The following is a 23,397-nucleotide window of genomic DNA, read 5'->3' on the forward strand; positions in this document are numbered from 1 at the left end:
CCATGTTCTGCTGCAAACATATTTGGATGATCTTCAACAAAATTTTATTTGCACATCATAGTAATGACATTGATAATTTCTGCATTCACTTGGGTCACTTTTCTTTGCAATTTATACATCAGTGAGTGCTTCTAGTGCTTCATAAGCTTGCAGGGGCATTCAATTGGTATTCCATCAAGTTCATGAGCTTTCTTTTTGTATAGTACCTTCAGTGAAGCTGGGCTTTCTTCCTTTAGTAGCATTAGCTCTCGGTTGTATGCACTTGAAATGATCCTATGTCTAGCAGTTCTTTGTGTTCACGTGACTCCGTATTCCTTCCATCTTCTTTATTCCTCCTGCATTATTCAATGTTTTCCTCATAGAATCTTTCAATTTGCAACTCAACTCTTGACATTTTTCTTCTGTCTTTTCACATAATATATTGTGAGCATGTAGTTCCCTTTTGCTTTTCAAGCTCCAAGTTTCCGTGCCTTTCATTAAAATACTTTACCATGTCTTCTTGAGGTGCCATTTGACATTTTATGTTCAGCTCTTTGATATTATCATATCTTATCTTCCATTTGCTTTAGATGGCCCATGATCAAGAGAGTGTCAGGGTCTCCTCCGACATCCACTTGGATCTTCTCTCTCACCTGACTTACAGTGACCTTTTTCTCTCATGATGGATGTTCTTCTGGATGCCATAGCTCATCAGGCATTCTATCATTAGTGTTCAGTGAGTCAAATCTATCCTTGAAATATTGTCAGAATTCAGGTGGGATATCCTCAAGGTCATGTTTTGGCACATGTAAAATTGTTTCAACTTCACCTTAAACTTATATATGAGCAGATTGATGGTCTGCTCAACAATCTGTTTTTGACCTCATTTGGGTTGCTTATTTTGAACTTCTCCATTGTCTCTTCCCACAGATGCAGTCAATTTGGTTTTTGTGCATCTAATCTGGAAAAGTCCATATATAGACTTCCCTTTAGTGTCGTTAAAAAAGTAATTGAGATAAAGAAAATTGTTAGTCTTACAAAATTCTATCATGTGATATTCAACTTCTTTACCATCACCCAGATCATATGTTTAATTACTATTCCTTCCCCTTTTTTCAACATTTGCTTTCCGACCACCAATAATTATCAGTGTACCTTTAATGTACATTTAATCAATTTCACACTAAAAAAGATGGCAGAATTCTTCAATTTCTTCATCAGTAGCTTCAGTCGTTAATGTGTAAATTCTAATAGCAGTTGAATTGACAGATTCCTTTATATTCTTATAGATAACCTGTCTCAGACAGCATTGTACTTCAAGATAGATCTTGAAATACGCTTTTAGATGATGAATTTGTAATTCTCAGTATAGTAACTTTGTAATTATCTGAATTAAAGTGATCAATACCAGCCCATTTCAATTGTGACTACTTCCAATTTTTCTAGATTCATACTTTGCACATCCCAAGTTTCAATCATTATTAATACCTATTGTATCTCTTTTTTGAGTCATACTTCATCAACAAATGAAGGCTCAGAATGCTTTACTCTATCCATGTGTGGTAGTTATATAATTTCATATCACATTAAAGACATATAAAATTGTAGGGATGGTATTCAAACTGTTAATCCGGTCACAGACTGATGGTGCTCCCTTGTGGGAGTAGCATTCTCATAAGGAGGGCCTTGGGAACCCCCTTTTTCTCTCTGCCCTCACTTTCCTGCAGGCAGTTCCCTCTGAGACCTGATGTTTTCACCACCACTGAATCCACAAGATTTTGCACCCACCAAGCTGTGATAGTCCTGGATTCCGCATCATTATTTCTGACTGCATGAGTCTGAAGAGGGACTTATGATGGCCTAGTACTGGAATTATGGGGTTAAGTTAGACTGGGCTGGGATGTTTTCTCAATATATAGTTACTTCTTGATAGAAAGCTCGTCCTTATAAATATATTAGTGTCTCAGGATTGGTTTCTCTAGAACCCAGCCTAACACACTACATCTTCAAGTTTGACCCGACTTTGAAAAGGGAGCGCTTCTTTAGTCATCCTTTGAGTGCCTTCCACCTGAGGGACATATCTTTAAGCACTATATCTGATAATGTTCCCTCCTATTTATAAGGTTTTCAGGGGGGAAATGGACAGCTTGTTTTTTATGTATAGCTGTTGTTGGTTTGGAAGCTCTGCTGAAGCCTGTTCACCGTGTGTATTTGAAATGCCCAGGATACAGTTTCTAGCATCGTAGCAACCCACAAACCAGCACAGTATGGCAACTCGACAAACAAGTGATGGGCTCCTGTGTATAGAAACCATTTATGTTGTCTAAAGGTTTGGTGATGAAGAAATTCTTGACTTGACACAATTCTATTTCGTGATCTCCTGCTCAGTTTCTTTGACTGAAGACATTTTGGTACAACCATTGACCCTACCCTTTTGTTTAAAAGTTTCACATTCCAATCTCTAATAATTATCAATGCACCTTCATAGCATAGTAGATTAATTACAAACTGAAATTTTGGTTCAATTATTAAATTTCTTTATCACTAACTCTAGTGGTAAGATGTTAAATATGAATAATGGTTGTAATTAGTGAATTTCTTTGTTACAGTCTAGATATTATCTATGTTAGGCTGGGATCAACCATCCTATCACAGTCAGCACTGTGCTTTAAGATAGATCATGAGATGGTCATTTTGGAAATGAATGTGACCACATTTCTTTTGAATTCTTCATTCTTAGCAAAATAAGCCTTATGATTATCTGACTCAAAACATCCCATGTTAATCTTTTTCAGCTCACTGATGTCTAGGATGTAGATATTTATGTGTTCAATTTCATTTTTTTAAATTCCAGTATATATTGTAATTTTTATATACCACGCATTCTTTGTCGTGATAATTAATGAATGCCTATTGCTCTTTCTTCTCATTGTGAGTTGTACTAGATTTGCACACGAAGGTTCTAAGCTTTACTCCATTCACCGCACTGAGGTTGGCTCCACTGTGAGAAAACGACACTTCCCCTGTTGTATTTGGAGTGTCATTCCACCTGAGGGGTGTGTCCACTTCTGCAACTATATCTGACCTCACTACTAATAATGGTTTTAGTTGATAAAGTCTCAAAAGTGGACACCATATTCCTTCTTCTTTGCTTCCTTAGGTCTGGACATTTTGCTGAACTCACTCCCCTTGGATAACCGTGCTATATTTGAAAGACCAATGGACTACCTCCTAGAATCACAACCATAAGGAAGCCACCAAAGCATCACAAATTGAAAACTGAGTGGTCGTACATTTCCCATAGTTTAATAATTATCTTAATAAGCACAAGATATTTTTGATGGAGATATTGTTATGATTCTCATTTTACAAATGAGAAAATTTTAGACTAGCGAGATTAAAACTTTTCAACCTAGATAAACTGATCTAAGAGTGCTGTCATGCGCAAAACTGGCTCTGAAGCATATGGAACCATGTTTAGTCATTCTTTATTTAATGAAATCCATCATATACTTACTTCTACCCGAATAATGGTAATATTGCATTTGTTTGCTTTATTTTCCTAATGTAGTATAAGATCTATTTCTTACTAGATTCATTGAAAATGAATAATTAGAAGGAAGAGTAAAATTGGTAAGCAACACAATAAGAAGAAAAAGACAAGAGGAGAATGGAAGAGAGAAAAGGATAAAATAAAATGTTGCCTGTAATTAAAAATAATAAGCATGGCATATTAATTAAAGAATTTGGTGTTTAGGGTTAGGATTGTTGATTCTTAACATATTTTCAAGGTAAATCTTACATTTTAAAATTTGGAATCCATTCACTTTTCACAAAACATATATTAACTTCCTTGCATGTAATTACTAGGTGCTAGAAACATTGACAATCACACATTATTAAATTCAAGTCTTATTTATGTAATACATGTGTGTTCGTCTAGGTACTTTAGAGAAACAAATCCACAGAAACTCCTGTATGAGAGAGTTTTATATAAAGGTTAAGTGTTCATCAAGAAAATATCCCAACCTAGTGCTGCCCAAGCCTGCAAGTCCAACATTAACCCATTAACCCATATGTCCAACACCAATCCACAAAGTCCTCCTCCACCTCACAAAACACATGCAAGGAGTTTGACTGCAGGAGGAAAGCATAGTCAGTGAATGTGTAAACATCTCAGTGCTGGCAGGGGTTTCCATACGGCTGCTCTAGCACCCAGGCCTGCATCAGGGTAGGTCCATGTGGCTTCTCCTCAGGAAGTGAGCCTTGCCAGCTGAAGCAGGGAACTGGCTAAGGCAGCTGCACCCTGGTCTGACCATCACAAAGCAAGACACCTGAGAACTTGAAAGGTGAGGCTCACTGAGCTATTTATCCCCCTGCCTTTCAATTAACCCCACATGTGTTTATCGTCCAGGTTGGCACAATGACTAACTACCTCAACATGTCTTATTAGTTAATGCTATATAGTGCTAGTGGAACATGATTTATATAAAACAAATCCTTTGTTTTAGACACATCTATAACTCTGCTTCCCAATACGTGCATGACGCTAAGGAAATTACTATATGCCTCTGAGATTAATGTTCCTATTTTAAAATTATAATAAAAATAATGTTTATTACTAATCTTTAAGTACTATAAAATATTAGTTATTAGTTTACTGGTTGGCTTCAGACATTACTTTTGCCTTGATATCCACATTATTTAATAATTACAACATATTCCACATGGTGTAGCAACATATTAAAGTTCAACTCCTCTAGTCAGATGTCTAACAAAATGGTTTCAGTTTCTTTTGCACTCAAGTGGATTTTTTCTCAAATAAAACTGCTCATACTTCAAATGAACAGAAATATATCCAAAGTGAAAAGAAGGTGAGAAAACTGGATATATATATATATATATATATATATATATATATATATATATCCCAATGTTTGACTTCCAAGGATTATCTTTGAGTTGAGGCATAGAGAGAAGTGGAAACCGCCTCTAGTTTTTGTGTCACAGGAGAAGGGGAAAATAGCAGAAAAGGGAGTTGCAGTTCTCTTGAGCTCCGTGAGTAGATCTTACCCTGTCACGATGTTGTGTCTCTGTTCTGCATAAGGAGTCTTCAGATAGAAAGAAAGACAAGGATCTGACATTTTTGTTTCTTCATATTTCTGACTTTTATGTAAAGTATAATAAAATGTCATTATAAACTGGGTACAAGGGTCAGAATTTACACCTACATTATTCTTGTGTCCGTTGACATAAAACCATTTAGCTATTCCATTTTATTCTCTTGAGATGATTGACACTAATTTTTTTATTACAATCCCTTTGATGCTCATTAGTAACAATAATAGATGGTCACAGTAACTTTATTTTCATTGCTTTATAATTTTGATAACAATATCTGAGTACTTTCATATTTTGAGATAATGTACTTTTCCTTTGGATCCATCTTTGTCATTGACTCTGAGAATACTGAATATACTCCTTCATCATTCATGTATTCTTAATATGATTTCAATTTTATGTCAATAGCAATATATGAATGACTTAATTCTTAAAATAAATGCGTATTTCTGCAACACATTCTCTCCCGGATGTTTAATATTAATGAGAGAACCTGAGATTGTTCCATACCAAGCTGACAGTTTGTGTCACAGACTTCTATGACAAATTTTCAAAAAAATATAACCCTGGAAGATAGCTGTACATAGCTCAGAGCAATAATAAGTTATAAATTGGGAGTTACAGAATTGGTCTAAAGATTAAGTCAATGATGTGCTGTGTAAAACTCGATCTTCAATTTTTTAAGTATATCTTCATATGATCTCTAAAAATGAACAAAACAAAATTAGTCAATTATCAAAGAGGAAAAAGGAATGCTCATCTGACTCACAATTCTGGATGCTGATCTATGAGAGAATGATGGAGGAAATGGTTTTAAAGGTAACTAATAATTGCCTCTAAAATTGATATTGTCGCTTCTCATGGTTCCAGTGGGGAGTGAAGGAGGAAGCAGGGAGTGGGGCGGCTGGGGGGGGGGGGCGGCTGTGGGGGGCGGCCCGCCCCCACCCCCCCCCCCCGACCCGCCCAGCTGCTGCCACCTCCGCCACCACCGCCTCTGTGCTCATGGCGTGGGAAGGAGGCGTGAGTCCCGTGGCGGCGGCGCCGCTGCGGGAGGGTAGGCGGTGGGACGGCAATGGCGGATATAGATAAACTACATCTACAGCATCATCCAACGGCTGCTGGAAGTGAGAGGGTCCAAGCCTGGGAAGAATGTCCAACTCCAGGAGAATGAAATCAGGGGTCTGTGCTTAAAGTCTCGGGAGATCTTTCTCAGTCAGCCTATCCTGCTGGAACTTTGAAGCGCCACTCAAAATATGTGGTGACATCCATGGGCAGTACTATGATTTGCTTCGACTCTTTGAGTACGGTGGTTTCCCACCAGAAAGCAACTACCTATTTCTTGGGGACTACGTAGACCGGGGGAAGCGAAGCAGTCCTTGGAGACTATCTGTCTCTTACTGGCCTACAAAATAAAATACCCGGAGAACATTTTTCTTCTCAGGGGGAACCATGAATGTGCCTTCGTCAATAGAATTTATGGATTTTATGATGAATGTAAAAGAAAATACAATATTAAACTCTGGAAAACGTTTACAGACTGCTTTAACTGTTTGCCGATAGCCGCCATTGTGGATGAGAAAATATTCTGCTGTCATGGAGGTTTGTCACCAGATCTTCAATCTATGGAGCAGATTCGGCGAATTATGCGACCAACTGATGTACCCGATCAAGGTCTCCTTTGTGATCTTTTGTGGTCTGACCCCGATAAAGACGTCTTAGGCTGGGGTGAAAACGACAGAGGAGTGTCCTTCACATTTGGTGCGGAAGTGGTTGCAAAATTTCTTCATAAGCATGATTTGGATCTTATTTTAGAGCCCATCAGGTGGTTGAAGATGGATATGAATTTTTTGCCAAGAGGCAGTTGGTCACTCTGTTTTCGGCCCCCAATTACTGTGGAGAGTTTGACAATGCTGGTGCCATGATGAGTGTGGATGAGACGCTGATGTGCTCTTTTCAGATTTTAAAGCCGGCAGAGAAAAAGAAGCCGAGTGCCACTAGACCCGTCACACCACCAAGGGGTATGATCACAAAGCAAGCCAAGAAATAGATGTCCTTTTGACACTGCCTAGTTGGGACTTGTACCACAGAGTATATAACTTTCCTTTCTGAAACTGCAACGTGTACTGGTCAGCTTGCTCAAATAGATCTGTGTTAGTGGGCCCTCCCCCCATTTTTGATGACTGAACATCATTTGCTGGTTATAGCAACAAATGAAAGCCCCTCTCCACTCCCAAGAGAAAGAATTTGTTTGGTTTTTAAATTCTCTAGTCCTTTTGCAAACAAATTGAATAATGGCGTTAAAGCTGCTTACACCCAGGACAATTTGGCCTGTCTTAAGGGTGGAGACAGTTGATTTTCCCCCATCCCCAACTCGTACAACCCGTGCATAATGTAAATGCGTTTTCTTTAGGGCATAAAGAGAGCCCTAGGGTGCTCTGAATCTGTACATGAATCTATGTCATTGTCATAAAATGCATACTGTTGATATAAACCACTGTGAACTTGTTTTGTTTTTAATTTGTTTCATAGGGATTACTTTTTTCTTCATTGTCTTTTCATGTACAAACTGGTTTTTATGGTTATCAACATATTAGGAGTAACCTTCAACCTTGCCAGCATCTCTGGTATGATGATGTATATTTAATTAAAGCACACGTTTCCCTTATCATATACTTACAATGACAATTAAAGCCATTATTTTAAAAAATTGATATTGTCGGATTTATTTTGTATAACTTATTGTCACATTTATTAATATTTTCAATAGTAAGAAAACAATTTTAATCATTCAACTCATTAGAACCAGAGTTTTAATTATGTCATTATCAAGTCAACTCTGTCATATCTCTACTTCGTTCATAAACTTGATTAATTTCACAATCATTGGGCAACTAAAAGTTATGTAACATATTTTTATTTTACAAATATTTTTCTTCACAATTTCTATTTTAAGCTACCTGAATCAGCAAATGTAATTTATCTTTCATAAACTTAAGAAAACGTCACTGTCAATCAAGTCTCTTTCAACTTATAGTGTCCTATACATTTTCATGTTGATTCATTAATATTCCCAGAGTAGATATAATTTTTCTTTCCCTACTCAGTGCCCTAATCATTTTAAGCCATAAAAGGACTACTGGTTTCAGGGGAATATGACATTTAATTGCTCCCTGGGATATATTCAAGCAACCAAAGACAGAGTTCCCAGACATCACAACCATGTGTGAAGTAATATGCATAGTAATATGCTTAGGGCTGTACTGATGTGTCATTTCAATGGAGCAATTGACTTTTTCATGACACTTTGGAAGATACAGCAATGACCCTCATCCACACAACAGGTTGCCTGTCTCTGAATCTTCATGGATTCATTACACTTGAGACCTTTTCACACGGTTGTAACCATCAGAAGTTTGATAATAAAAACTCTGTCTCCAAAGAAGGCCAAGCTTAACTGTATAATCATTATTGCTCATGAAACTTTTTAAAATAACCATAGTTTCTTTAAGAAAAGGTTGAATAATACTTAGAGCTGAAGATTTTATTTTACTATCCTAGACTATAAGATAGTCTAACCTATATGAGCAAAGCTGATTTGAAAATTAGATAGAAGTAGAATAAAGATAGCTGGATAGATTGAAATCAGTGCATTTATCTATTATATATATGTAATTATTTTCATCATCCTTATATGTCTATCTCCATTCTTTGCACCCTTAAATTAAAAAAAAAACTTTCCAGGCAGCTGATGACATTATGGATAATCAGAATATGATCTGGTTCTAATTGGCCAGAGTATACAATTCAATCATACCAAAAGTACTTGTTAAAAAGTTCAAAATACATGAACATAGAATTCATAACAACACATTGGAAAAAATGAAGTTAAATCTTTAGTCAAATGTATTCCTATGCTAATGAATTCATTTTTCATGAGAAAAAGATATCAGCCAATGGAGATCCCCTCATAGAGGGGCTTAGGAGAGGAGATGGGTTAATTAGGGTGTGAGGTAGTATCGATGAAGAACACAGCTTTCCCCCAGATCCTGGATGCTTCCTCCCCCCAACTACCATGATCCGAATTCTACCTCGCAGGGCTGGATAGGACAGAGGCTGTACACTGGTACATATGAGGGTTGGAGATACAGGGAATCCAGGGTGGATGATACCTCCAGGACCAAGGGCGTGAGGGACGATGCTGGGAGAGTGGAGGGTGAGTGGGTTGGAAAGGGGGAACTGATTACAAGGAGCCACATGTGACCTCTTCCCTGGGAGAGGGACAGCAGAGAAGGGGGGAAGGGAGACCCCAAATAGGGCAAGATATGACAAAATAACGAGGTATAAATTACCAAGGGCATATGAGGGAGGGGGGAAAAGGGAGGGAGGGGGGGAAAAAAGGAGGACCTGATGCAAGGGGCTTAGGTGAAGAGCAAATGCCTTGAGAGTGATTGGGACAGGGAGTGTATGGGTGTGCTTTGTACAATTGATGTATGTATATGTATGGATTGTGGTAAGAGTTGTTGGAGTCCCTAATAAAATGTAAAAGAAGAAAAAAAAATTGCTAGAAATAATTGAAAATTTTGGCAATGTAGCAAGCTATAAGATCCAATGTATATAAATCAGTTGAATTGTTGTATATTAAAGATCAGAGTGAAAAATAAAAAAAAAATAAAAAAAATACTTATTAAATATATATGCATTCATTTTTTACTTTCACAACCATTTCCAGAGATACAAGCTGATATTTAAATTATATATATATGTTAAATATTTTGTCTGTTGGTGCCTATGGAATAAATAGCATCAAGGTCATTAAAAGAAATGTACAAATGTGCTTGACACATGGATGTATATATGGATTGTGATAAACGTTGTATGACCCCAACCCCGCATAAAATGATTTAAAAAAGAAGAAATTGAAATGTCCAAATATGAAACCAGATGCAAACACAAGAATATTCGGTTAATTAGGAGGTGGAATATCTACGTTTAAGTAACATTTTCTTGTAAAAATGCTACTTAAATATTTGGTATTTTTAGTATGCTTAGAATGAAGTAAAAGTACTTAGCATGCCTTTTCTATCCATGGCCTTTGTAACTCCCACTGGGTGAGAGCATGCATATCAGGTGTAGAGGACAATAAGAGATCGGTTGGTTTTGCCATTCCATTGGGTGTAAAGGAAGCAATCTCTCAGAAGCAATAACAGAGTATCCTATGACGAACAGGAATGAGAGCCACACTCAGCCAGCACCCTTGTGTAGAGAAGCGGTGCAGGAGGCACCATGAATAGAAACCAGCTATGGGAACGGAGACCGTGAGGCACCCTGGCAGGCTTCCTAGGGCAGAGCCTTAGGTCCAATAAGGTTGAGGGCCTCCAGGCAGTAGATTAACTTGCAGAGAGGGATGCTCTTCAGGCATTTATCAGAGATAAAGGAGCTTTGAAGCACTTACTTGAGCAATGTGAAGGGCAAGGGACTACCTGGCTGAGAGACCAATTTTCAGAGAGAGACATACCTGTCAACATGGTTGAAAGGCAGAAAAATAATTCTGGTCTTTATTGCATCCTCTTCCTGAGTTGGGGCAGCCTGTTAATTTCCCTAATAAACCCTCATAATCAAAAGTATTATCTCTAGGATCAGGGTGCCTATTACAGAGGATTATTGAACACAGCTGAGTAGAGGACCATAGGATCGACAGTTGTCAGAACAATGTAAAAAGGAGTACCAGGATGGAGGCATGTCTGATTTCTGTGTCATGGAAATCACTATCTGGTGACATGGAGTTGAATTCTCCTTCCCCCTTAGTGTAAATAAAACAGATCAAAAGTGATACCCATATCATTTCTTCCAGGCTTACTATCAGAGTCAATGCTTCACACTTGTTCATAGATGACAACTACTTCTTATAATTTCATTGGTCTTTAATTCCTAATATTTAAAAAGCAATCTGTATAAAGTGAAGTGTCTGAAAGAAAGAAGAGAAAGGGGAAAAAATCAAAATCAAAACACCTACTTTCAATAAGACTTGTGTAACACCAATCATGACAGAGTTGAACTGTGCTCCTCAATGGTTGAATTTTCAATGGTTGATTTTTTTGCATTTCACTTGCCTATCATTTCTTTAAAGGCACCACTAGACAGACTTGAACCCCCAACCTGTTAACAGCTTAACTCATTAATAGTTTGTGGCATCCATGCATTCCAAAGAAGAAAGGCTAGAGAAAGCATTTCTGCTGTTGAGAGAGAGAGACTGCATGAAAGGAATAAAATAACATGTGTTATTATTTATAATGTTTGCTACCAATAAGTACAAATTAGTCCAGTTGTATAAAACATGAAGAAATAATAATAAAATAGAATTCAGGGCTGAGCATGACAAGAGAAACATGATGACTTTTTATGTGAGGCTATACTCCTCGGTGATAAGTACAGGCAGATAGCAGGAAAAACAAAACAAAAACCTTTCACATTTTCAGTAATTAAAAGATACTTTTGTTTACATTTATTTTAATGGCACTATATTTTGCTTTAATACATTGTGTTATATTTTATGCTAAAATAAAAATAGCGCATAAAAACCTTAGCTCATTATTTGGAGCTTGTAGTGAGCCCTTACCTTCTAGATAACATCAATGTTGAATCTAAATATAGAAAAATCCATCTAACCTTGGGCTTTGATTTGACATCAGCCTTGGCTTTTGATGCTTCTTTCTGTGATCAATATACTCCTAAAACTTCTACCCTTTAATTACCATAATGGAACAGGTGTGAAGACTCATTCCTATATAAGGAACTTTAGATTTTAGCTTTCATATTGGCAAAATAGCTACTGAGCTTGCCTATTAATGATCATGTGTATATGTGAGTAGTATCAAAGTTATTTTATCTTATTTGAGACGCAATCCAACTCCTATTGAAGAACTGGGGGATTTTAAAATAAATTCCTTTGTTTCAATTGAGACAAGTATATATAAAAAAGACCACTGTAGAAAATAAAACTTTGATTAGAATAATAGAGAAACACTTTATTTCATATTGATAAACATACTTTCTGTCGAGTCCAACATGACTCAACATTTCATATTTGCATTTATTTACTGGAAGATAATTTAGTTATAAATCATATTACATAAATTCTTTGTAATATCTCAAACACTTTCTAAACAATAAGTAATTACCTTGTCCCAATATACAAGGTATAATTTTTCTCTAAATCAATGGTGACACTGAAATATCAAGAAATTAACACATTACAAGATAACAGAATGACTGTTAGGAGGTTCTTTGTACTTTGTTTTTGTCTTGTACTGTTGCTATTTTTCAATATCCATATACCACACCAGCTGCAAGCACAATTAATAATTACAATATTGAATCCACAAGCATGAATCTAGGAAAATTAGAAATCGTAAATATGAAACACATAAAACAGAATAACCTAGGAATTAGTAAGCAGAAATTGACTGGTATTTGCATAATGAGTCAGACAATCATATGGCTTACAAGGCCAAAAATGATAAATTCCTATAATAGAATTCCATTTATCAGCAATAGAACATTTCAAAATATGTTTTGAAGTACAATAACATCTGTGATATAATAATATCTATATAACTACAAAGAAGTCTAATTATTATAACATTATATAAATTCACATACCAATCACTAAGATGACAGAGAAATTAAAGAAATCTACCATTTTCTTCCCAACCAGGTGTCTGTCTGTTTGTATTGCTATGGTGGCTTGGGTGTGTGTTTCTGTGATGCTGGAAGCTATGTTACTGGTGTTTTAAATGCCTGTGAGGGCATCTAAAGTGAACAGGTTTCAGCAGAGCTTCTAGACCAAGAACAGACAATGAAGAAGGAATTGGCTGCTCACTTCAAAGGTAGTAGTTATTGAAAACTTTATGCGTAGCATGGAAACTGATAGAAAAATATGGGCCCAAACCTGGGTATCAAGTAACAGCTGTAAAAGGAAGTGCAGTCTGCTGGGCTCCTCCCAGGATGGGTAGAAGGACCCGCAACACAAAGGAGGCATGGAAAATATACCCTTGGGGTAGCGCTTTGTGTTGGGACTGGCAGAGCACCTTATATCCATTCCCCTGATTGAATAAAGGGTGTGATGTGGCCTTTGACCTGCACAGGAGGCATTGATGTGTGAGGAAGGTATGGGGAGTGGAGAGAGTCTGTGAGCCAGAAGCATGTGAGGGAGATGCTTGGAATGGCCAAGATAGTCTTACACTCAGCTGGACTCATTATCCCTGCCTTTTAATAACAGGGTATAAGGCAGAATGTCTCATCTTTTGTAACTGCTTCATGCTGGACAAGAGCAGTGAAAGGTTTATCAATGTCCTGTCTGGGCATGGTTTAGCAAGTGCTTTAGGAGTTGGAACCTAACCATGTACAGATACATGTAGGTTCAATGGGTGGAGGCACACATGTGTTCCTGCATATTCTTCCCATTCCTGTTTCCCACCTTTCCCCCTTCTATTTTATGTGGAAGATTTTTTTATATGCCTTAGCTTTCTATAGAAGCAGCATGCGATTGTAAGGACAAAGATTATGAATAAGAGTAGCACAATAAGGCTACAACAGCCAACACTATGCAAAATGCTTTGAAGTGGAGCATGTTGGTTGAGCCCCTCCAAACCATCTGCAAATTGTTTAATTACTTCAGAGCTGGGGGATAAATTTAACCCCTCCTGAAATATATTAAAATTTTCCCTTTTGAGCTGGGTTTCCACAATCGAGGACCGAGGATGAGTTGGTGGAAGGCGTTCCTCATGTTAATGAGTACTATTGGGTGGGACAGTGGAAAACAGAGTGCAAGGGTTGAGAACGACAGGATAAATAGGCAAGACAGTGGAGTCAACGGCTCTAAGAGTCCATTGGGTTTAATAACCTGCAGTCTGAGAGTGTTGTAGAGCGTTAGCCAGCATCTGATACTTAGCTTTATTCCTTTGTAGTTTATCCAGTTTTTCCTGTTCCTTCCTGCTATTGAAAACCTTAAAGGTCATATTGAGAATGTCTTGTTGAGGAGTTTGAGGACCATACTCAAGTTTTTTAAAGCTTTTTCTTGATGTCAGGAGCTGTCTGTGAGATAAAGTGTCAATGAAGTAAAGTGGTGCTGGCTAGTGTTGAAGGATCAACCCTGGTGAACTTATGAAAAGCCTCCAAAAGGCAGGATAAAACTGGGCAGGATTTTTTTGAGTCTTGAAGGATTTCTCTAATCTTTTATAATTGACTGCTGTATTAGACATCTTTTGTAAGCCTTCAATGAAGGACATAAACATATCATCTCAGAGAATGTGATCCCCATATCTGAGTTGATAACTCCATTAAAGGTCTTGTCAGGGGAACTGCATCAGAGTCCAGTGGTTTAATTTGGTCCCAGGCATGGTTTCCGTTGCCTCTCTGCTGGGCTGCTACCCAGACTCTCTCTGTCTTTGCGGGATAGACTAACTGTAAAAATAATACAAATGTCATGCCAGGTGAAGTCGTAACTGAGTGAGATATTTGAACTCTTTAATATAAGTGTCCAGGTTAGATGAGAAGGGCCCCAGATGTTTTTTAAGAACCGAAAAGTCAGAAATAGAAAAAGGGATATGTACTCTAACAAGTCCCTCAGCCCCTGCCACCTCATGGAGATGGAGAAGGGGGAAGGGTCTAAAGGTGGACATTTTTTAATATATTTATAGAAAAGGCTTTTGAGTAGGGAAGGAATGTGCATGAACTTGTGTGGAGTGGAGACAATGGTGGCAGGGGGGTATAGTGTAGAAGCTGAAGTACAGGAGCAAAGATGGTGATGACGAAGAAAAGGGGGGAGGGTTGTAAGAAGGTGGGGAGGGTTATAAGAAGGTGGGGAGGGTTGTAAGAAGGTGGGGAGGGTTATAAGAAGGTGGGGAGGGTTGTAAGAAGGTGGGGAGGGTTATAAGAAGGTGGGGAGGGTTATAAGAAGGTGGGGAGGGTTATAAGAAGGTGGGGAGGGTTATAAGAAGGTGGAGAGGGTTATAAGAAGGTGGGGGGGGGTTGTAAGAAGGTGGGGGTGCGGCAGGTGCAAGTGAGCAGAGGGACATTTTTGGAAGGATCTAAGGAAGAGTCATTGTCGGGGAGCAGCTTCTCCTGAGCCAACAGGAGTTGGGTGGAGGAGAATTACTGGAAGACATGAGGGAGGGAGCAAAGTTAGAAAAAGACCTGTACATAAGGAACTTCTAGGAACTTGCCATTATGTTGACAGAAATAATCAAGGTCGCAGATATTAATTTGTGGCTATTTTGAATTATTGTCTCATTTGTGTTGAGGCCAAATCTGGTTGCAAAATAAAATTAAGCATTTAGGCCTAATAACTGGGTTTAGACCTAGAGGTTTAAGATTAGTGAGTAGGCACCCCAGAGGCAAGCTTTGGGGCAGCTTAGATCGGGTGCTTCCCTTAGTGGTAGTGGTGGTAGTGTGACTGAAATTTGAGCTACCCAGGATTGAAATGGGCACAGAGAGCATCCTCTTTGAGTCCATTAGTTTCTGGATTAGAGGAGGACAGCAGGTCAGGAAGGCAATCCCCCACCCCCTAATGAGTGCCACCCAAGCCCAGGGCCTTAAGAGTTCTTTGACCTGATACCAGGACTTTGTGATTGGGACCTTTCCAAAAGGCCACAGAAAGATGGTACAGGACTCTAGAAAGGAACCAAAAAAAAAAAAACACACTCACCCAGAATCAGCTGGTGTGTGGATTCAGAGTCTATAATGACAAGCAGAGAAAGTCCCTAGAAGAAACCCACTCTGGCAGGTCTGGGAGGGGAGGCATGAAAGGCCAATTGATCCAAGAGAGAGGTGTTGTCGGCCAGGTGCTGCACCCTCTTGTACTTTGGTACCACATGATCAAAAATTTAGGGCTGTAACATAAGGATTAAGTAATAGGCTTTATTGGGCAGTGCGGTCACCAGGCTATTCCAAGGCTGGGGAGAGTAACCCTGACACAAAGGAGGCATGGACAAATATACCCTTGATTCCATGCCTGGCAAGCTTGAATAAAGGGGGTGATGTGGTCTTTGACCACAGGGGAGACTTTTGGCCCATGTGGTAAGGTGTGGGAGTTGGAAAGAGTCTGTGAGCAAGAAACATGGAAGGGAGACACTTAGAGTGGCCAGGTACAGTTTTACACTCAGCTGAATTCAATAGAAACATTGTCAGCTACTAAAGATCTAATGAATGGAATAGGCATGTGTCCCAGTAAGTGCCAGTGGGTGAGTTCTTCTGGTTGGAAGGCACTTGAACTGTGTTAGGAGGAGCTATTTTTCAAAGTGGAGTCAACCATGGTGACATGAATGGAGTAAAGCCTGTGGGAGTCAAATCCTCAGAATTTGGATCTGCTAATGGGGCCCAGCTCACCACTAGAAGAAACAGCTACAGAAATGTATTAATAATCAGAACTTAGAATGTAGGAAGTGTGATGTAAGAAAATCAAAAGTGGTCAAAAACGAAATGGATCACATAAAGATGAATATAGTAGGTGTAAGTGAGGTGGAATAGACTAGTATTACCCCTTTGAATCAGAAAATCTTATGTTTCGCCATCATGTGGAATGTCACAATCAAAAGAAATGGTTGTGCATTCATTATCTAAACAAACATTTTGAGATCTGTCTTGAAGTACCGTGCTGTTTGTGATAGGAATATATTTATCTACCTTCAAGGAAATCCAATTAATACAACTATAATTTAAATTTATGGACTAAACACAAAAGCTAATGATGAAAATATCAGAGAATTCTACCAACTTCTCCATATTGTTTACGTGTGATTAATTGGTTAAGCAAAGTCAGTACATTGTGTTTGAATCAACAAATTATAAATAATGCTGTAAAGAGTATTGCTGTTAGGTACCATTGAGTCAGTTCTAACAACGAAACACTGCCCAGTCCTTAGCCAACCCAAAACTGTTCTTATGCTTGATCTCATTGTTGCAGCCAGTGTTGAACCATCTTCTCGAGGACCTGTGGCAGTCTGGGTTGACTAGAGAAACAAATGCATAGACACTCATATGTATATAAGATAGAGCTTTATAGCAAAGAGCAGTAGTATATTAAGAAAACATCCCACCCCAGTCCAGATCAAGTCCATAAGTCTGATATTAGCCCGTATGTCTGAAAACAGTCGGATATTAGCCCGTATGTCTGAAAACAGTCTGATATTAGCCCGTATGTCTGAACCAGTCTATAAATTTCTCTTCAGAATCATGCAAAACATGCAATGACACTGAATACAGGAAGATCATAGGCCAGTGGGTGGAAAGGCTGTTGGATCCAGTTACTGTGGAAGCATCTTCTCACTGGCATGGGTCTCTGAGTGCTTCCTCCAGCTCCGGGGCTCTGGATATCAGTGTAGCTCCATGTAGCTTATCAACAGGAATGCCAAGCAGAGAGTTTGTCCCACCTCCAAGGAGGAAGACAGGAGTTCCCAGAATCCTTAGGGGAAGGTCATGCCCACACAGATGCCTCATTGGCTATTACCTGATTGACAGGTTAGATTCCACCCTTTGCTCAAGTTAACAGGAGATAATGTAACTGCCACAGGGCCTCCCTCTTTTTTGCTGCCCCTCCCCTTTTTCAAGCATGATGTCCTTCTCCAAGAACTATTCTATCCTGACAACATAGCCAAAACATATAAGACTGAGTCTTGACATCCTTGCCTCTAAGGCACTCTGGCCGTATTTCTTCCAAAAGAGATCTGTTTGTCCTTTTAGCAATCCATGGTATTTTCAATATTGTCTGTCAGCACCACAACCTCAAAGCATTGATTCTTCTTTGGTCTTTCTTATTCAATGTGCAAATTTCACATGCAGATGAGGCAACTGAAAATGCTATGACTTGCGTCAGGCACACTTCTGTCATCAAAATCATATTTTGTCTCTAAATAGTCTAAAGAGGCCTTGTGAAGCAGACTTACCTAATTAAACAGGTCTTTTAATTTCTTGACTGCTGATGTATTGCTTCTCTTTAATGATATTAAGAAGCATTAATTGGGGGTCCAAGCAAGACAAAACCCTTGATGACTTCAACCTTTTATCCATTTATCATGATTTTACCTATTAATCCAGTTGTGAGGATTTGGGTTACCAAACCAAAATCTCGATTCTTCATAAGCAAGTTCTCAAGTGCTCCTCATTTTCAGCAGGCAAGGTTGTGTTCTCTGTAAATCTGAGGTGTTAATAATCTTGTCTCCAATTTTGATACTTCATTCTTCATATTTTCTGGTATTTTTTTCAGCTTTGAAAATGTATGGTGAAAGGATGGGACCCTGACACACACTTTTCTTGATGTCAACCATGCAAAGTCTTGCTCTGTTCAAAAAACTGGCTCTGCATCCACGTTCAAGTTTCACAGGAGCACATAGAAGTCTTCTGGAATTCCCATTCTTCTTAAGGTTATCCATAGTGTGTTATCGTCTAATATTAGAATTATTTGGCCTAGCAAATAAAACACAAGAGAAAATCTTTCTTCTCTTCTCTGGTTTCAGCCAAGATCCCTCTGACATCAGCAATGGTATCCTTTGTTTCACATCTCTTCTGAACTCTGGCAGAAACCTGTTGATACACAGCTGCAACTACCGGTAGATGATCTTCAGCAAAATTGTACTGGTATGTGATCTCAGTGGTATGATTCTATAATTTGAGCGTTCTGTTGGGTCATTTAGCTTTGGAATGTATACAAATATGCCTCTCTTCCTGTAAGCTAGCTGTCTTCCAATTTTTCTGAAATAGATGCATTAGGGCTTTCGGTACTGCTGCAGATTGTTGAAACACTTTAATTGGTATCCGATCAGTCCCTGAAGTCTTGTTTGGGGCTAATGCCTCTGGTGCAGCTGCAGCTCCTTCCTTCAGCACCATTTAATCTGGCTCCCGTGGAGAGCATATGAACTCCTCTTGTGAAATGGTGAAACACTGGCTAGTTCTTTCCATCTTCTTTTAAGAAATGCTTATAAAGGCTGACGATTCAAAAAAAATATGTTTTTGTTATTAAATGCTACAGAGTCAGTCCCATCTTCACAGCAGCTCCCAAACCACCACAGTATCACAAATGGACAGACAAGTAGTGGACACTTAATTGTATTGCACAATTAACAAGGAAGACAAGGTAACAATGTAGGTTTCAAACTATGGTATTGCTAAAGAATATTGAAATGACCAAGTATTTTCAGAAGAACAATTCAACCTATCTTAGCGGAATCACTGCCATTATGTTCCTTAGAAGCGAGGATTTTGAGACTTGGTCTAGGGAATTTTGTACACATTAGCAGGAGGAACCCCATCCTTGAAAAAGGACTTTCTTCTTAGCAGTCTAGAGGTTCAGCAAAAGACAAGAAGCCAGCAAACAAAACAGGCTCATTGGCTGCAGGAATGGACCCAAACCTAGCACTAATTTTGAGGGTCGCACACAATTGTGCCATATTTCATTCTGTTGTGCATTTGGTGGCCATGATCTAAAACCACCTAGGGAATGTCTAATAGCAAGAATGTCACCCTGTGTTTAAGAACTGCAGCTATGCTTCAAACCCTGACTGTTTAAAAAAAAACAAAAAACAAAAAAAACCAGGCACCTGCAATAACATCTTCCTTCTTACTTGCTAATGCCTGAATAATATTTATCGGGACCCATTTGAAACTTGTATTACATGTCTTTGGGCATGATTTGCTATTATTCCTTTGGAATGACAAAAATAGAATCAATATTATTATTTCAAATACATAGTCTTGAAAATCAAGAAAGGAAATGCTTGTTTTTCTTGATTTTACATAATATGCTGCTTTCAAAACTAAAAACCAAATCACTGCTATCAAAATTCAAATTCAGAGATAGTATACTGGATTGCTATTTGAACATGGTTCAGAATGGATCTCATGACAGTGAGGCTTGTTTTGTGGTTTGAGTCCAACAAAGGTTTTGCCTTCCCACTACTTTAAAGCCTGACATTAAGCATAAATATATACGCATAACATTTGCATTCCCCAGAGAAGGTACGTTTTTGATATCATGAAGTGATGATCAGTCAACAAGCCTGCTTCATTCACATCTCAGCTTCGCCTTGTTCTTACTCCCTAACTTGTTTGCCAGTTGGTTTCTCTTGAGATCGTATGTGTGTACACCCCAGATTGATGCAGGATATTGTACAGGTCCCGCTTGAGGACTATCCACCAATGTTGTTGCCAGTTCTCCAGCTGTGCAATGTTAAGAGACTTAAACATTTCATTTTTTGACCTACTACTTTTGGCAAAAGAAACACTTCAGCCTCCCTGGTCTGTTTAAGTGTCTATGGTTATATATTAAAGGTGATTGTCCACATATTTAACCATCAGTTTAGCAATGATACCACTCAATTAGAAGAGTAGACACCAGACTGATGTTTTAAGCACAATAATACAGGTTTTGACTTGCTCTCCTTTGCTAGAAATTGTAGGTGAGAAAATATATAAGGGAATTAGGCACCCCTCAATTGACTGTTAAATCCAAATCCCAGATACAGTTCCACTATAAGAAAACTACAGAAAGTAATAGAAGAAAAATGATCACTTTTCCAGAAATGAACAATTCTAGACTATTGCTTTTATCCTGATTGACTCTACAATCTTACACCCATAAAGGGAGAACCATACATGCTTTTCAGAAGCATGTCAAGTATGTGGTATGGTAATTCCACTTTCCCCTTGCAGAGTAACACAATGATCACTTGGATCAATTTTTATGACTTGTTCACTAGGTTCAACAAATACAAACAAAATCAGGGAAGTGTCTGTGTTGGCGGAGGCTGGATTGTATGGCCTTGCCAGAAACGGACAGCCAGTTTCCTGTGGTTTTCCTGCCTGCCTATAAGTATTCCCAAACTTGGATACCACTTCATGAGATGGTGTGACAATTACATAATCTCCTGGCAACTTGAGGAAAAGGTGGATGTATTGGACAGGGTTCTCTAGAGAGACAAACCAGATTGCTAGTAATTATATATAAATATATTTATAAAGATAGCTATATAATTCAAGAAATGAACTGTTAAATTATATACAGATAGATAATACAAGAAATTAACAGTTAAATTATAAAGCAGTGAGACACTAGCAGTCCTTCAAGACTTGAGAGCTGCCAGTTGCCAGTCCTTTTCTGTAGAGAGAGCTGGGCTATATATACCCAGGTAGCAAACAGCAAGGCAGGTCCCCAACTGTCATCAATGTCGGTCCCCAGCTCCAGAGATGAACATTCCAATCATGCAGGCTTAAAGGGACCTCAATTTACAGCGACACAGTCCACAGGCTAGGCATCCCACAGGTAGTGTACCCCTTTAAACTGAGGCACAGAACAACCAAGGTGAGGCTCACTGAGCCATATATCCCTCTGCCCTTCAGTTAATCCTACTTGTGTTTATCGGCCAGGCTGGCACAACAAACTATAGCAGTGGATTCTACCGAGGCCTGCTTGTAAGCATGACCTTCTCCTGAGGATTCTGGGAACTCCTGTCTTCCTCCCTGGAAGTAGTGTTAGATTCAGGGAAGGAAGGCGAGCTTACCTTGGGCACAGGGAAGAATGCAACCAGTTGAGATGCAAAAGCAGCAAAAGGAGTTTATTAGCTAGCTCATGCTAGGGCCTCCTACCTCCACTGCTGGGCACAGCGAGAACCCAGTGTCCAAAAGGGAATCAATCCCGAGCTCTTTCTTATCTGGGCTTTCATAGCCCCAGAGACAAGGGGGCAGTCCAGGGTTGCTGTTCTTTAAACTTATTGGAGAAAACTTCTGGCGCCAGCATTGTCCAGTGGTGATTGGTGAGTAGGTTCACACCTGCTTTGCTGATTGGTCGGTCACTGGTGGGCTGTCACTCCAACTCTGTTGGCTAAGGAGTCATCAGGCAATGTGTCCCATTGGTTAGGTCAGAGCAGGCGATGTCAGACTATGGGTCCCATTGCTTAGATTGGATCAGGCGATGTCGGGCGATGTCCCATTGGTTAGGTGGATCACTTGAAACTGAAACTGAGACTGAAACTGAAACCTAGGCCTACCTCAAACCCTGGCTTTCATACAGACTGTTTTAATTTTACTCTGCTGATTCTAGCAGTTGCACACCCGTGCCCCACAGTAGGACACACAATCTCTTTGCTTGACATTCCTGTTGACAAGCCACATGGAACTACATGGATATTGCCTGAGCCCTGGAGCTGGAGGAGCCATGTGGCAACCCAAGCCGATGCTGAGATGCTTCCAACGCCACTGGATCAACAAGCCTTACCACCCACTGGCCTGTGATCTTCCTGCATTTGGTGTCATCACATGTGTTTCATGAATTTAAAGTGGAATTGACAGACTGGTATCGGACATATGGGCTAATAACCGACTTTTGGACTTGATCTGGATTGGGCTGGGATGTTTTCTTAATACAAAATTATATACATATGAGTGTCTAAGATTTTGTTTCTGTAGTCAACTTTGGCTAACACAGGGTTTACCACCTAGACTACAACAATGAGCTGACTCAGGTTTTGCCTCATTTTAAATAAACTTCCTGGAGCTCCTTTGTGATTTAACTTAAGGTCAAAGGAGGAAAGGTGTCCCAGTTAGGCATCTTCATCTCCAATATGATTCCTGATGTTGATGCACATGGAGCAGGACTTCAGGAAGGAGACCAAGTCTTAGCTGTGAATGATGTGGCATTCCAAAACATTGAACAAAGCAATGCTGTTGAAATTCTGAAGGTAGCCTGTGAAATAAGTATGTGCATTCACTTCTTTCCCTAAAATTAACATCACCCAAAGGAGAAGATGGTGCACTGGAGAGTTCCAATTCACAGCCTTCCATGTAGAATCTACCTGGACAAGCTGGCTAGGTCCCAGAGACACTCAACTCTCAGCTCCTTCCAGCATAGGGGAGAGGGGTTAGGAGAAGCCCACAGCAGTGCCCAAACTCTACTAACTTATACTTTATGTTACCTAGTTTTCTAGGTAAGCTTCTGTATTAAGCACAGTCAAATGCAAACAAAATGTAAAGCATAAAAACAAGATTTAAATTTAAACAAAATATGGAAGGTAAAAACAAGATAAGACTACACTGAAGACAGATGGCTGACTTGGTAAACAAGATAAAGAGTTTATAAAAATATATATGAAGTCCCAGCCCTACCAGTTAGCGCTCCAATGGGACTTGAGGTCATGAGTGAGACAGCTCCTGATTGCTGCTGGTAAGTTTCCTTATTTTGTGATTTGTGATGTGTACAGATTTTATTTTACATATTTAATAATATTGAGACATATTTTAACATATTCAATC

At 39.0% G+C, this 23,397-nt stretch overlaps 2 pseudogenes; both read left to right on the top strand.

Annotated features, from left to right (window-relative positions):
* The first annotated feature begins 6,172 nt into the window (after positions 1-6,172).
* On the top strand, positions 6,173-7,175 carry LOC142436596 (serine/threonine-protein phosphatase PP1-gamma catalytic subunit pseudogene; annotated as a pseudogene).
* A 13,731-nt stretch (positions 7,176-20,906) lies between these two features.
* LOC142433267 (PDZ domain-containing protein 11-like) lies at positions 20,907-23,072 on the top strand (annotated as a pseudogene).
* Positions 23,073-23,397: the final 325 nt, after the last annotated feature.

This window comes from Tenrec ecaudatus, chromosome 1, assembly GCF_050624435.1.
Source record: "Tenrec ecaudatus isolate mTenEca1 chromosome 1, mTenEca1.hap1, whole genome shotgun sequence".
Lineage (NCBI taxonomy): Eukaryota > Metazoa > Chordata > Mammalia > Afrosoricida > Tenrecidae > Tenrec > Tenrec ecaudatus.